This window comes from Amborella trichopoda, chromosome 7 (assembly GCF_054954075.1).
Source record: "Amborella trichopoda isolate Santa Cruz 75 chromosome 7, AtrichopodaSantaCruz75HAP2 v2.0, whole genome shotgun sequence".
Classification (NCBI taxonomy): domain Eukaryota; kingdom Viridiplantae; phylum Streptophyta; class Magnoliopsida; order Amborellales; family Amborellaceae; genus Amborella; species Amborella trichopoda.
In genome coordinates, this window is record NC_142342.1 from 21,139,800 (window position 1) to 21,154,351 (window position 14,552).

Consider the following 14,552-nt stretch of genomic DNA (forward strand, 5'->3'; position numbering starts at 1 on the left):
CTCTTTACTCTTTCCCTTCTCTCTCCTCTCTAGTCATGCACGGTGATGCTCCTCGTCGAGTATGACATTCACCTTCATTTCTTATCTTTGGAAGATACACAGTAAGTCGAGCCTTAACCCAAGTGACGGTCTGGGCCTCTGTTTGAGTTCCTTCTCCCTCCTGTCATGCACGGTGATGCCCATTACCGAGCATGACATCCACCTTCTCTCTTATCCTTGGAACATGCATAGTGAGATGGGCCTTCACCCGACTGGCAGGCCAAGCCTCTGTCTGAGTTTCTTCTCTCTCCTATCATGCACGACGATGTCATCCCCGCGTGTGACATTTCTTCCCTTATTCCCTGACAACGACATTGAACCAGGCCCTTCCCGAGTGGTGGGTCGGGTCATGTCTGAGTCCTTTTTTACACACACAGCAATGCCTATCGTCGTACGTGTCTTTTCTTTTCTCTCTCCTGACTTTCCCTCTCTCATCATGGACGGCAGAACCTAACGTTGTCTATGTTTTCTCTTTCCTTCTTCCTCTCGTCATGGACGGCGAAACCTATCATCGTCCATGTTCTTTCTTTGTCTCTCTCCTGTCATGAACGGCGGGACCTATCACCATCCATGTTCTCTTTTTCTCTCTTTTGTCATGGATGGTGAAACCTATCGTCGTCCATGTTCTCTCTTTCTCTCTCTCCTATTGTGGATGGCAGGATCGGTCGCCATCCATATTCTCTCTTTCTCTCTTTCCTATCATGAACGGTGGGACCTATCGTCGTCCATGTTCTCTCTTTCTCTCTCCTATCATGGACGGCGAGACTTATCATCATCCATGTTCTCTCTTTCTCTCTCGCTTATTATGGGCAGCAGAACGTATCGTCGTCTATGTTCTTTCTTACCCTCTCTCTCCTCTACAATGAACGGCAGGACCCATCGCCGTACATGCTTCTATCTTTCTTACCTCTCCCCTATCATGGACAGCAGAACCCCATCGCCATCCATGCTTCTTACCCTTTTCTCTCTTCTTCCTTCTCTTTCTTCTTTCCTCTTCTCTCTTTCTTCTTTTTTGTCTCTCTTCTTTCTCTCTCTTCTTTTTCTCAATTCTCCAATCTCTCTTATTTCTTTCTCTTCCTCAATATATCTTATTTCTCATCTCTCTTTTCTTTCTCTCTCATCTTTCTCTCTCTTCCTCCAATCTCTCTTCTTTCTCATCTCTCTGTTCTTTCTCTCTCTTCCTCCAATATCTCTTCTTTCTCATCTCTCTTTTCCTTCCTCCTTCTCTCTTCCCTCTCGTCTCTCTTTTCTCTCTGTTTTCTCTTCTCTTTTCTCTCTCTTCTCTCTTCTATTTTCTCTCTCTTCTCTTTTCTCTCTCTTCTCTCTTTTATTTTCTCTCTTCTCTCTTCTCTCTTCTCTCTTCGCTCTTCTCTCTTCTCTTTCTCTCTTTTCTCTCTTCTCTTTCTCTTTTTTCTCTCTTTCTCCTTCTTTCTTCTCTCTCTTCTTCCTTTCTTCCTCTTTCGTTTGACCAAGGGACGCTGAGACAAGCACTGTCATGGTAGTCTTGTCATCGAGCAGTATTGTCGTTGTACCGGTCTGAGTTACCATGCCCGTCTTGCTACCACGACAGGTTAGCCATTGTGTCAGGCTGGTCGGTGTTAGTCTTGTCATCGAGCAGTATTGTCGTGCCAGTCTGAGTTACCTTGTCCGTCTTGCTACCACGCCATGTCAATCACCGTACTGGTCTAGCTACTGTGTCAGTCTAACCACCTAATTAAAATTCTCTTTCTTTTCTTCTTTTCCCTCTATTCTATTTCTCCCTTCTCCTCTTATCACCCCAATCTTCATCTCATTCCTACCCTTTCTTCCTTAAATGCGCACGCCTGTGTGCCTTCGCCCGGAGTCCCTTTGCCCACTTGTCTTGTATATTAACCGCGTGTGTGTGATTGTAAAAACAGGAGAGTACAGGTCAAGGGAGGCGATTCCGAACTAGTTGTAGGACTGGGGGGCTTTCCAACGTGATCTAAGAGGGTGCCCATGCGAGTCAGCTCTAGTGAGTCACGGGCCTAGGTGAGGTGTGTCTTGTGTCACATTAAAATTCCTCTCTCATCGGTTGGTGTACCTGCCCTTGTTTTGTGACAAGGTTCACGAGAGAGTGGTCTCAAGTCCTGGGTTCCCGTAAACCTGAGACACGTACCAACAGGTCATCCCGACCTGGGGCAAGATCGAGGCATCTAACCACCGATCCACACCTGACGTCACCCTTTCATATAATAGGTCATAGTCATTAACCTTAAGAGTGTATTCTGATGTTGATTTTGTTGGTTGTCTAGATACACGTCATTCCACTATCGATTATTCTGTCTTTCTCGAGACATCCCTGTTTCTTGGAAATCTAAGAAACAACCAACAATGTCAAATTCTTATATTGAATCAGAATATGGGGCTATGTCTTCCGCATGTCAGACAACTACTTGCAAATTTTTGTGTCATTTCAAATTCTCCAACACCATTGTTTTAAAGTGCAGTTAAAATTGCCAACAACCCGGTTTTCCATGAATGAGCATATTGAGATAGATTGCCATTTTGTTCGAGAAAAGTTTGAATGGGGAGAAATCACACTGCCTCATATTCCTTTCAAGGACCAGCATGATGATAGTTTCACTAAATCCTTAACTAAAGGGCATCATGATTATTTGATGCACAGACTGATATTGGTACATCCACATCAGTTTGAGGGGGAGTGTTAAAATATATCTCGTAGATAAGCATTGTAAATATTTGGGTATATTTGTTTATTGAATAAGATAAGGGGTAACAACTCTACCCATCTTAGTTCCCCATTTGTAATCTCCAACACCTACATATGCATCCAAGAAGTGCTGTATAAATATGTGGGGTTTTTCCAAAAAGGAAGATAGAGAAAAATACGATTATCCTTTTGTTAGAACTTATATCTAACCATTGTCTACCCAATAGCAATGATCGTATCTGTCCTTGCATTATACCCATGATAGAAATGATGCTTATTTCCTCATATGGAGTGTGTAGACTATTCAATATTGAAGTAAAGCATGAACAAAATTCAATTGAAATTTGAATTAACAATGGAGATGCATAAAGTAGAGAAATCTCTAATAATAAGGATCATAATAGATGGGATCTAAAAGGAGAAGAGAAAACATATTTCTTCAGCAAGACTTCCATAGTTTCACCCCTTTCAAACCATGGTCGCCCACTTTATTTGTATGCATGAGGATCTCTCTCTCCTTTATAACTTGTTGTTGATGGTTTTATGCAAAATGCATCAAATATAAGTCCATATATAATACGAAACACTATAGTTGATCTGGTATACCATTTCTTGAATGAAATAAAGCAGCATATTCACATTCTTACCCACCTTTGCATCAATCATCGATCCACCTTTGCATTATCTTATATGTTAGCCATTGCCTACCTAGGAGCAATGATGGTATCTATTACATTATACCCACGATAGAAGTAATGCCTATTTCCCCATATGGAGTGTGTGTACAATTCAAGCTTTACACTCTTCAAGATGAGTAACACGATCTTGATTTTTCAAAGGAATTGAAAAACATTTTGAGTACAAATTGAAGCAGCTCTTAGAAATGATCTCAAAGGAATTGATGCACAGTAAATAATTTCTAGAATTAAAAACTTTCATTCCCAAAGTTAGACTCCCATAAAATTTGCACAAAAGAATTTAATTGGATAGACTACTGTAATACCACAATTCAAATCTTAATAGTATTATAATAGTACATATCTTTTGGAATTTAATGTTTCCAACATAAAAATCTCTTTCAAAATTCAAGTTTAAAACAAAAAGAACAAAATTAGAATTTCTAACATTTGCATTAATAACTTTTTTCTTTGGAAAGTCGATCATTGTTCTACATTATGTTATTATGACTCTTAAAAAACCTACAATTACAACTCTAATTATCTCCTGAATACAATAGGTGTTGCCTTTTAATCATCAGTCATAAGATGTAAAACATAAAGCAATCTTTGGACTGAAAACAATACAATATTGAATATCCTCAATATTAATAGAACATGTATTTGAGATATTTGAAGCATTTCATAGAGACATAAAAAAAAGAAGCAAAAATACATCTCTCTCTATCTCTCTCTCTCTCTCTCTCTCTCTCTCTCTCTCTCTCTCTCTCTCTCTCTCTCCACCATGCAACATAAACATGTTGTTTAGTATTAATGTAAAGCTAGTATTTACTTTACTAAAGAAATCTTGAAAAACACATAAAAGTTGTTGACATTATGAAACACAGTTGCAAGCACAAATTTAACTAATTTAACTAAAATTCAAATTCAAGTGAGCTAAAGACAACATTCAATCTATGTATCTTTTAGAAAAACCTATCGATATCGTTTAAATAATGAAATTAAAAAAAACCAAGCTACCAAGGAAGTGCATGTTTTGTTTGTATTTATGGAGCCATTTTTATCAAACCATCACACAATGTCTCCACTCAAGATGTCAAATATAAGTCAAACTCTAATGGATGAGTGCACAATCCCGAAGTTTGCATGTTAAAAACTAGCGTTAGAAATTATCGAACACGGGCAATCTTTTCTTTTAGTGAAAATTAGATTCTACTAAGAAATACCTTGATATGTCCATGAGTATGGTAGAAAGGACAAATCCTTGAAACAAATAACCAATAAACTTAAACAACTTCCAAACTCATTGACCCAATGAAACCAATTAATAAAATCGACCTTGAGAACTGGATCATCAAAGGTTTCAAGTGAAAAACACATGTAAATCTCTCTCTCTCTCCATGTAACGTATATTTTTTTTACTATAAATATAAAGCTAATATTTACCTAAGTAAAGAAATCTCTAATACACTTAGTTGTTGGAATTGTAAAACATACTTGCATGCATAAATTTCTTTAAAAGTCAAATAAAAGTGAACTAAAGACAACTTTCAAGCTATGTATCTTCGAGAAAATTTCAAACTTTCAAGCTATGTATCTTTAAATAATCAAATAAAGAAAACCTAGTTACCTAAGCAGTGTATCTTTAAGAATTCAATCCATGTACCGTTGAGAAAAAGCATATCATTAAGGAAAAAGTTTATATTAGGTTGCAACCTTAAATGTAGAATCGCAAATGCACCTCAAAACTCCATTGAAAAAGGTTGTTTTAATTTTGAAAAAAACTCTAATTGATCATCTCGACATCAAGATGTATGAATATGAAAAGAAAGAAAATTAGTCTCAGAAATAGTTCATCTTGCAATATCTAGACCATCCATTTTCAATATTTTCATATATTTATAGATTTACTTGATTTTAACCATTTTTGGAGTTTAAAATTTTACAATTAGATATGAAAATAGATTTTGAGATAATCCTAAGAATCTTTTTCACTAAAATTACATGTCATGACAAATTTTGAAGGTGCACCTTAATTGGATTGTTTAAGGTTGCAACCTTATAGAAACCACACCCTATAATTAAATATCTTTTAGGAATTACGTAGAAAACCATATTTAGTATGACCATTCATAGTGGTGTGTCTCAACAAAATATGAAGGAATTTGATATGGAGTGTTATATGTATAATTAGATATAATGTATGTAATACTACTTTCATAAATAATCAGTTTTAATTACCAAGTATGCATATCAAAAGTAAGTGTATATATGTATAGTATATGTATATCATTCCATTGGAGCAAAAAGTTAAGTGCACCTTGCAATATACATATATTGGCAGTATAGCACTGCTCTCACTACTACAGTTAAAAGTACTTGGTAACATATAGCAAAGCACCACTACAAATGTACCAACAACCATGCAAAAGTACTTTATTGTAAAGGAAACCAAAGTTAAGGCAAATGCCTAATATATACAACATTTTATATAATATAGAAAAGCATTTTACTATGTCGAAAACCTAATTTCAAACAAATGCCTAATATATAAAGCACCACATGCAGTTACATTGTTTTCTTTCTTTAAATTGGATTTCAAAGGAAACCTATATTAAAATTAACCTAAACAAGAAACCTGAAATATTGTAAATTAAATTAAGAATTTTGCGATTTCAAAGGAATATAGTAAAGAATCTACTGATAACCAAATAGATTTAGAGGGAGACCTAATATACTCTATAGTAGGTTCTTTCTCTAAACTATCATATGGGTACCTTAGATAAATATCTATTTTGATCAAAATAAAATATCATAATATTCAAGGAAAATATTTTTCTTTTGAGCATTCCTTCAAAAACATTTTGGCGAAATCCATAATATAAAAGCATTGCCAAAGAATAATGGTATATAACCAAATGGCATTCTTATTACCATTGAGGGAGGGGTGCGGGGTGCGTAGAGCATGATCTTGTGAGATCATATTGTACACTTATATCACACTTCATCACCCTCTCTGCCTGAAGTAGTATTAAAAGAATAGTTTAAAAAATCATTAAACTATATCCAAACCAAAGACATTAAAATATAGATATGAAAGAAACGGAGCTAAAGGGTGCAAACCTTTGCTAATCAATTGAGGTTGTGATGGGGGATGGTGGCAAAACTGTTGAACCCACTCAAAATTTGCTATTTTTTAGAAGGGAAAAAGTTTATACAGAGCCTAGGCTCTAAATAATCAAATTAGAGCATACCTCAAAACTTTCACTAGAAGAGGTTGTTTTGACCCAAATATCATGAAATTGATCATCTTGACATCAAGATGCGTGGACATGAGAAAAAAATGGATTTCAAGTTTTAGAAATACTGCATCTCGTAACGCATTTTTTTACTGTCAATTTTCAAGATTTTCAAGTTTTCATAGATCAACTCGATCTACAATATTTTTGAAGCTTTAAATTTTATAACTAAAGATGAAAATATAATTTAAGGCTATCACAAAACTTGAAAAAAATGGATTTCAAGTTTTGGAAATAGTGCATCTCGTAACACAATTTTTTACGGTCAATTTTCAAGTTTTCATAGATCAACTCGATCTACACTATTTTTGAAGCTTTAAATTTTATAACTAAATATCAAAATATAATTTAAGGCTATCACAAAACTTTCCAGTACTAAAACCATATTTCTTGACATTATTTGAAGATGGGCTTTAATTTGATTGTTTAGAGCCTCGGCTCTATACAAATCGCACCCTTTTGGAATTTTACAAATGTATTTCTCATTTTACAATTCTTGCTTACCAAGGTAGTTCCTAGGGTGAAATTACTAACACCTTTGAGAGAGATGAAAGAAATAATAAAGTAAAACAAACATTATAGGAGTGGTTTACCTAATTGTTGCGATTGTACTTCTTGTTCAACCTGTGTGTGGAGGGAAGACCACGGTGAACATGAGCTTGTCAAATACATTGCCTTCATATATTAAATATGCTATAATAACTCAATTAGTTGTTTTGTACTTGTAGAAATAACTTTCTTCAGTTCTGATGAAATTCGTTATAATTTAGATAAAACATCTTCAGTTTTTTTTTTTCTCCTTCAACTGAAAATCTTTAGAGAGAGAAGAACGCTTATTGGACATCAAAGTTGCAACTCAAAATGAAAAGGGTACTAGATTTCAAATGAGACATTTATTTCACATAATAGAGCTGCATAAGAGCACTAAAAAATTGATCTTGAAAAGAGAAAATAGAGAACAACATAATTTCACATACGATCTTAATCTCAAAGCAAACCATATTTATAGAAACCAGTTTCAAATTAATCATTAACTAAAGAGGAAACAACTAAGGACTCGCTATAAAATTATTTTTTACAAAGAAAAGACTTGAGCAAAATGTATGCATAGAGATACACTAAGCAACATCCCATTTTAAGAGCAAATCAATATAAAAAAAATATGAATTTCAAATTATTGTCGTGTAGAGACATACAACATACCTCAACTTTGATTATCAAAAGCCTCAACTTATTCAATAAGTCATCAAAATTATCAATATGTTATTATTGATTTTGCATAATCCCTATCAATTTAAGACTTGCTATAAAATTATTTTCTTCAAAGAAAAGATTTGGGAAAAATCTATATACAACTAAACGAAGCAACGTCCCAATTTCAGAGCAAACCACTATCCAAAAAGTATGAATTTCAAATTATTGTCTAACTTCTGAGGAATCAATTTAGGACTTGCTTTTAAATTCTTTTCTATATAGAAAAATTTAGGTAAAATCCATATATAAAGGTAAATAGACCAACTTACCTCAACTTTGATTATTGGAAATCAATATGTTGCTGCTGATTTTGTACAAAAAATTGTTTCTTATTCATTCAAGTAGTAGTTCAAGAAAAAGTTAAATGTAAAATCTGAAGTTCCACTTTAATTAATTTATTTATTTATGAAAGACGTTCAATATTTTACATGCAAACACTAAAAAAGTTCCATTATCCTCAACAAAAATGCTAAAAATAATGATTTGCAATTAATCCCTAATTTTAGAATTAGCAGTTGCTGTAAAAAAAAAAATTATAAAGAAAAATTAGGGCAAAATAAGAGAAATTGAACAATCCGAATCTTATAGTAAATCCTAACTAAAAGTACTAATTTCCAAGTAGTCTTAATTTCAAACTCATAACTTGTTGTAAATTTCCCTTTTATGGCGAAAAATTTAGGGTAAAATCTATACATAGATTAATCGAGCAACTTACCTCAACTCTGATTGTCTAAGGTGCAAGTAATGATTATGATTTTATTATTTCTAAATTTATGGAATTATTTGTCAAAGTAAGAGAAAATAGTTTTAAAGAAAGAAAACCCTACATTTTATTTCTTTTTTGCCCTATACATTTATTAAGAAAAGGTGCATATAATGTAGGTTCTAGAATATGTTTCTTTTTGTAAACTCCTAATTTCTAGCTCTTTGAAAACCTAATTTCAAATCATAATTTCAAAAGAAGGAACTCATAAAATTCCTAATTCTTAATTCATAGTGAAACTCTAGTTTCAGTGAAGGAACAAAATTTCTTCTAAACTCCTCACTTCTTATATATGGAGAATTGTTCGGTGTTATTATGTGGGCTTGGAAATCTACACCATCTACTAAAAAAAGTATAGATCTACACCATAAATAACAGTTCTCCAAAGAAAAGTAAAATCGAAGGTTCAAACATTTTCTCAAAAAAATATCATTTCTAATTTTTAAAATTTATTTATTTTTACAAATTAATAATCTACATATTAAAAATTATATATTCCCTAAAAATTAGGATATTTATTTCAAAAATAATTTATTAAGGGGTCTGCATTTCTACATTTGAGTCTGTGACTCATACAAACCATGTTATTTCCTTGATATATAGAATATTGACGTGTGGGTTGAGAACAGAGCTTTACACACACCAGTGTTCACAAAACCAACAGGTCAAAACTGGAACCAGCCAGTTAGATTCGTACCGGTAGGGTGCCGATTCCGGTTGTGCCGGTTTTACTGTACAAGTTGCAAAAGACATACTCCTGAAAAAAAATCCGACAAAAAATCGGCCTGTTCGATATCGAACAGATGATTTTTTACAAAAACCAAGCGGATTTTTAATAACCAGTCCGGATCAGCGTTATGACGGGCGATATGGTGATATAATGGTACAATGAAAATAACGGCCGTTATTTGTAGCACAGCCCGTTATTTGGGCAGAACCCGTGATCCACTATTTTTGCAACCTTTTTTTATGTTTTTTCCTGCCTTTTTTTGTTTTTTTTACTAAATTATTGTACTCTACCTTCAAATATTCTATAAATCCATAATATTGAATCAAAAACTCTAAGATTAAGTCGTTTTTAGCGATTATTAGGTGTGCTCTTTTGGTGTTCTTGAGTTTTTTTATGAAAAATCCACTAATCTAAGGATTTTGGCATAGTTTTTCATTTTTTTTTGGATAAAAATTGGGGGATTTTAATGATCACAGAGATATCTATATTTCTAGACTCCTGATTTCATTAAAATAGAGAGATTTGGAGCTCGATTTTGAGATTGAAGCAAGCAAGGTATGCTCAAACGTGATTTTTTTTAATTTTTTTCTTAATTTTGCAGCCTTTTTTAGAAATATAAAGAAAATATTTAATTTTTTTCTTAATTTTGCGGCCTTTTTTAAGATGATTCAAAAAATAAAAGAATGGATTTAAGAACAAAAAAAAAGAAGATTTGGAGCTCGATTTTAGGAATTTAGGGTTTCTTGAATAAAAATTGAAGAGCTGCATATTTTGTGAGAGTTTTTTCTTAATTTTTCTTTGTTTTAGGATTATTCAGCCTTTTTTTTTCTTACTTTTTCTTTGTTTTTTCTGAGATATAAGTTATGAGTTTCGTGAATTGTTATCTGAGGTTTAATCCTCATATTCCCTTTTTTTTAATTGAATCAATGGTGTTTACCTGGTTCTAGAGCTTGCAATTGCATTTGATTGTTTTTTTTTGTATTATTGATGAAAATGTGCTTCTATTCTTGTTGTTTGATGGCATCATATTATGTTGTCTGTATATATATTTGCTGATCTTCTGAAAAAAATTTCATGTTCAATTGATGGATTATGTTGTCTGCATATAATTTTCGTTTTTTTTTTTTTCTTGGAGTTTTCATGAAAGGAACCTATTACCAACTGTTATACAAATGCATTGCCTTCACAATTGCAGAATCATAGACTGCTAAGTGTTTTCGTTTTTCTATTCGGTAACCTTGTACTAGACTGCTTATGATAAGTTGAGAATCATAGACTAAGGGAAGTCTCAAGTATGTTGACTTCAATACAACTGTTTTCCATCTTTCACATAGTTGTCTATGGCATGGTCCATTGGTTGTAAGAATCTTTTTTTCACCATAAAAGTCCACTAAAAAGGCTTAGAACCTTGGTGGATTGTAACTGCAACAATATCTGAAACTGCAAAAATGCCTGAGGAGTTTTGCTCTCCGATGCACATCTTTATGATGAGAGAACGAGATATTTGAAGGGAATAGAAAAACTAGCTACGTCAGATGAGAGTTGAAATAATGCAAAGGCAGCAACATAAATTTGGAAGATTTAGAAAAAAAAAAAGAAAAAGGAGGAAATCTTGGAGCTGAAAATAAGAAAAATGGAGTTAGGCTTGTTCATATTATCCTTCTCCTGACCTGTCTTTTGAATTGAAAGAAATTGACTTTATCAATCAAGTCTTGGTGAACAACCTTTTAAAAAAAGGAAAAAAAATAAATACAAAGTGTATAATATTCACCCCACCACACAAAGATGTCACAATCACTTTTAGTAATTATTTTTACTTTTTAAAACTTTGAGCCTAGTCAAAGGCACAATCACTATGCTTTGGTAGCATAGTTTTGATGGTCATTTCTCACTGTTAATCTTTTGTGATTGTTTTCACAGTTAATTTTTTGAGATGACCAAAGCTTCCTTGTTATCTTGGTACTAAACAGTAATGGCATTTTTTTTTGGTCTCGAGTTACTTTGGCGAGCATCAATACTAGTCTTCATCATATATAATGTTAGGAATGCAGTCATTATTTTTTAGTGCGCAAATATGCAAGCACTTTTTGTTTTTTTCTTGACTCATATACATTTAAATTAATCTTTGTTGTGATATCGCCATGCTTACAAGGTCCCCTAGGTAGAGTGATATTCCCAATAAATATTTTTTAATAAACTTTTAGGTTCAGGACAATTTACAAAAAAATAATAAGATGAGGAGGGGAGATGAGACATGACAGTATGGCACTAAAAAAAATGACAAAGGAAGAGTTCGATGTAATTTTTATGGTAAGGAAATGGGTGGTGGTATTTATCGTCTGAAAGAACATCTTGCTTGGGTAAAAGGTAATGTCACCAGTTGTAAAGAAGTGCCAGTAGAAGTAAAACAATAAACGTTAAAATTAATTACAGAAGGAAAAGGAAAAAATGTGCAGAGAGAAAGGGATGTAGAGGAGATATGGAGGGGGTACGAAAGTCCAATAGATGAGGAAGATGACCAAAAAGCAGAATTTGAGGCATAAATGGAACGGGCTAGGATTGCCAGTCTTCAAGAGCATAATTATAGACAAATAGAAATTCAAGAGATGTATGAGAGAAGGGATGGTGCATCTAGTAGTCATCAACTTCAAGAACATGTAGTATCGGGTAGGGGAGGATGTGGGCCTTCATTGCTTAGATCCACATCTAGTAGATTAAGACGTAATTTGTCTAATCGCCTATCCTCTTATAGTCAGGCATCTACTACTCAACGACAAGAACCTATAGATATACCAACAATGACCCACGAACCCTCTGGGCTTGATCCCGACAGGCCACAATATCATCAAAACAAAATAAAATTTCCGTTAGCAGGTGTATTAATAGTAAAAGGTAAAAAAGTTGATTAGAATGTTTTGGTATGCTAATGCACTATCATTTAATTCTGCGAACTCAGGCTTCTATCCAAAGATGGTAACTTCTATAGCTGAGGCAGGGCCGGGTGTTAGAGGTCCAACTGCGAAGGAGCTTGCAGGGTCACGTTTAGAAGTTGTTGTTCATGATGTCGATAAGCATATTGCACAGTTCAAAGTCTGTTGGCCAAGTACATGAGTGACCATCATAACTAACGATTGGAAGGACAAGTCGCATAGGTATCTTATCAACTTTTTAATAGGTTGCCCTAGGGGCATTATTTACCACTCTAGCATTGATTTATCAAGAAAGAGACATACTGGGAGAATGATATGTGTACACCTAGACAAAATTGTAGATGAGGTTGGGCCTGACAATGTGGTCCAAGTAGTAACTAATAATGCTGCGAACTACATAAAAGCAGGCTTGTTGCTAATGGAGAGAAGACCCAATCTTTATTGGACTCCTTGAGTTGCCCATTGTGTTAATTTGATGCTCAATGAAATAAAGAAGCTGAGGAGAGTTAAAACAATAACTGAACCTCTAGTGCGAGTGTTGAAGTTAAGTGACTCTGATGATAAACCCGCAATTGGGTTTTTGTTTAATGCAATGAGACGTGCAAGGGAAACTATATTTGAGAATAACATATGGACTGAAGAGATATTGGAGATCGTTGATCGTAGGTGGAGAGACCAACTGCACCGGAATATCCATGTAGCAGGTAATTTATGATTCATTATCGCAACTCATGATTCTTTTTCATCTCCAAGTATAGTTACCGTAATTAATAATACAACAAACCATGTCCAAGGTTCTTTCTTAATCCACAAAATTTGTACTCCAATGCCACTTTAGATGATGCAGATATCATGGAGGGGGTAAGAAACTGCATCTATAGGCTTGAGCCTGATATTGAAACTCAGATGGAGTGTATATAGCAGGTAAACCTTAATCAAAACGTGTCTGTAATAAAATTCCAATTTAAAATAATGTATTGCATTTCTATGTAGTACTAATTTATTGTATACGCATGTTGTTATTTCTAGCTTATCATGTACATGGAAAAAAATGGGGACTTTGCATACAACAATGCCCAAAAAGCAGCTGGAAAATTGCACCCAGGTTAGTTTTAAATTAAAACTTGTAATATTTTAGTACAATACTATTTTTGGTTTTTTTTTAAATCAATTTATTTTCTATAATTAAGTATTTCTATGTTTGTTTGTGTCAGCACAATGGTGGACGATACACGGAATTCGAACAAGGCAATTGCAAATGATGGCAGTTAGAATTTTGAGTCAAACATGTGCCGCCTCGGGCTGTGACAGAAACTGGAGTACATTTCAGTAGATACACGCCCCGAGACAGAATAGGTTAAAGACTCAGACGCTGCACAACTTGGTGTATGTTCATTACAATTTGAAGTTGAGAGAGAGACATATAAGGAAGACCCCCACAGACTACACGCCGATCAACCTTGATTACATCTTCCGAATGGACCTCGCCGATGAGTGGGTATCACTAAGGACCCTATTACTACATTAAGATTTTCTTAGTGCGGCAGTTGCCGATATGGATGATAATGTGGATATTGCAACATTCAATGAAATGGACATGGCAATGGACATGAATGACGATTATACACATGATGAAAATGAGGCACAGGATGATGAAGAGACAGAGGGGACAATAGAGAACAACTGGCGAGAACCAGTCATCTAGGAATGTGAAGGGGCGCAACATCATGCGGTGTCTAATGAACATAAAGATTTAATGAGATTGACTCTGGAAGAAGTCGAGGCATCGACGCGTAGAAGTTACTCGACAAGGGAGAGACGAAGTCGTAGTCGTCACCGTAACATGATTATTCATGATGATGATAATATTGAAGCTGTTGAGAGCTATAATACATAACAGGGTAGAGGTAACACAAAACAAAGTGGAGGAGAGCATGAAGGTTGGACGAGTCTAAGAGACTTTGGCCAAGGGCGTACTACGGGAAATGTTCCTGATTGGCGATGGGGCACAATTGCGGCATTACAGACTCCTCCAAGCCTTACTCAGATTTTTTGCCTTGTAAACCGGATAGTGAAACACAACAGTACTATGATCCCCCTCGCAACTCTCATACTACTAGCCATTGTTAGTTGGACTTTGTAATTTCATTAATTGGATTAATGTGTAA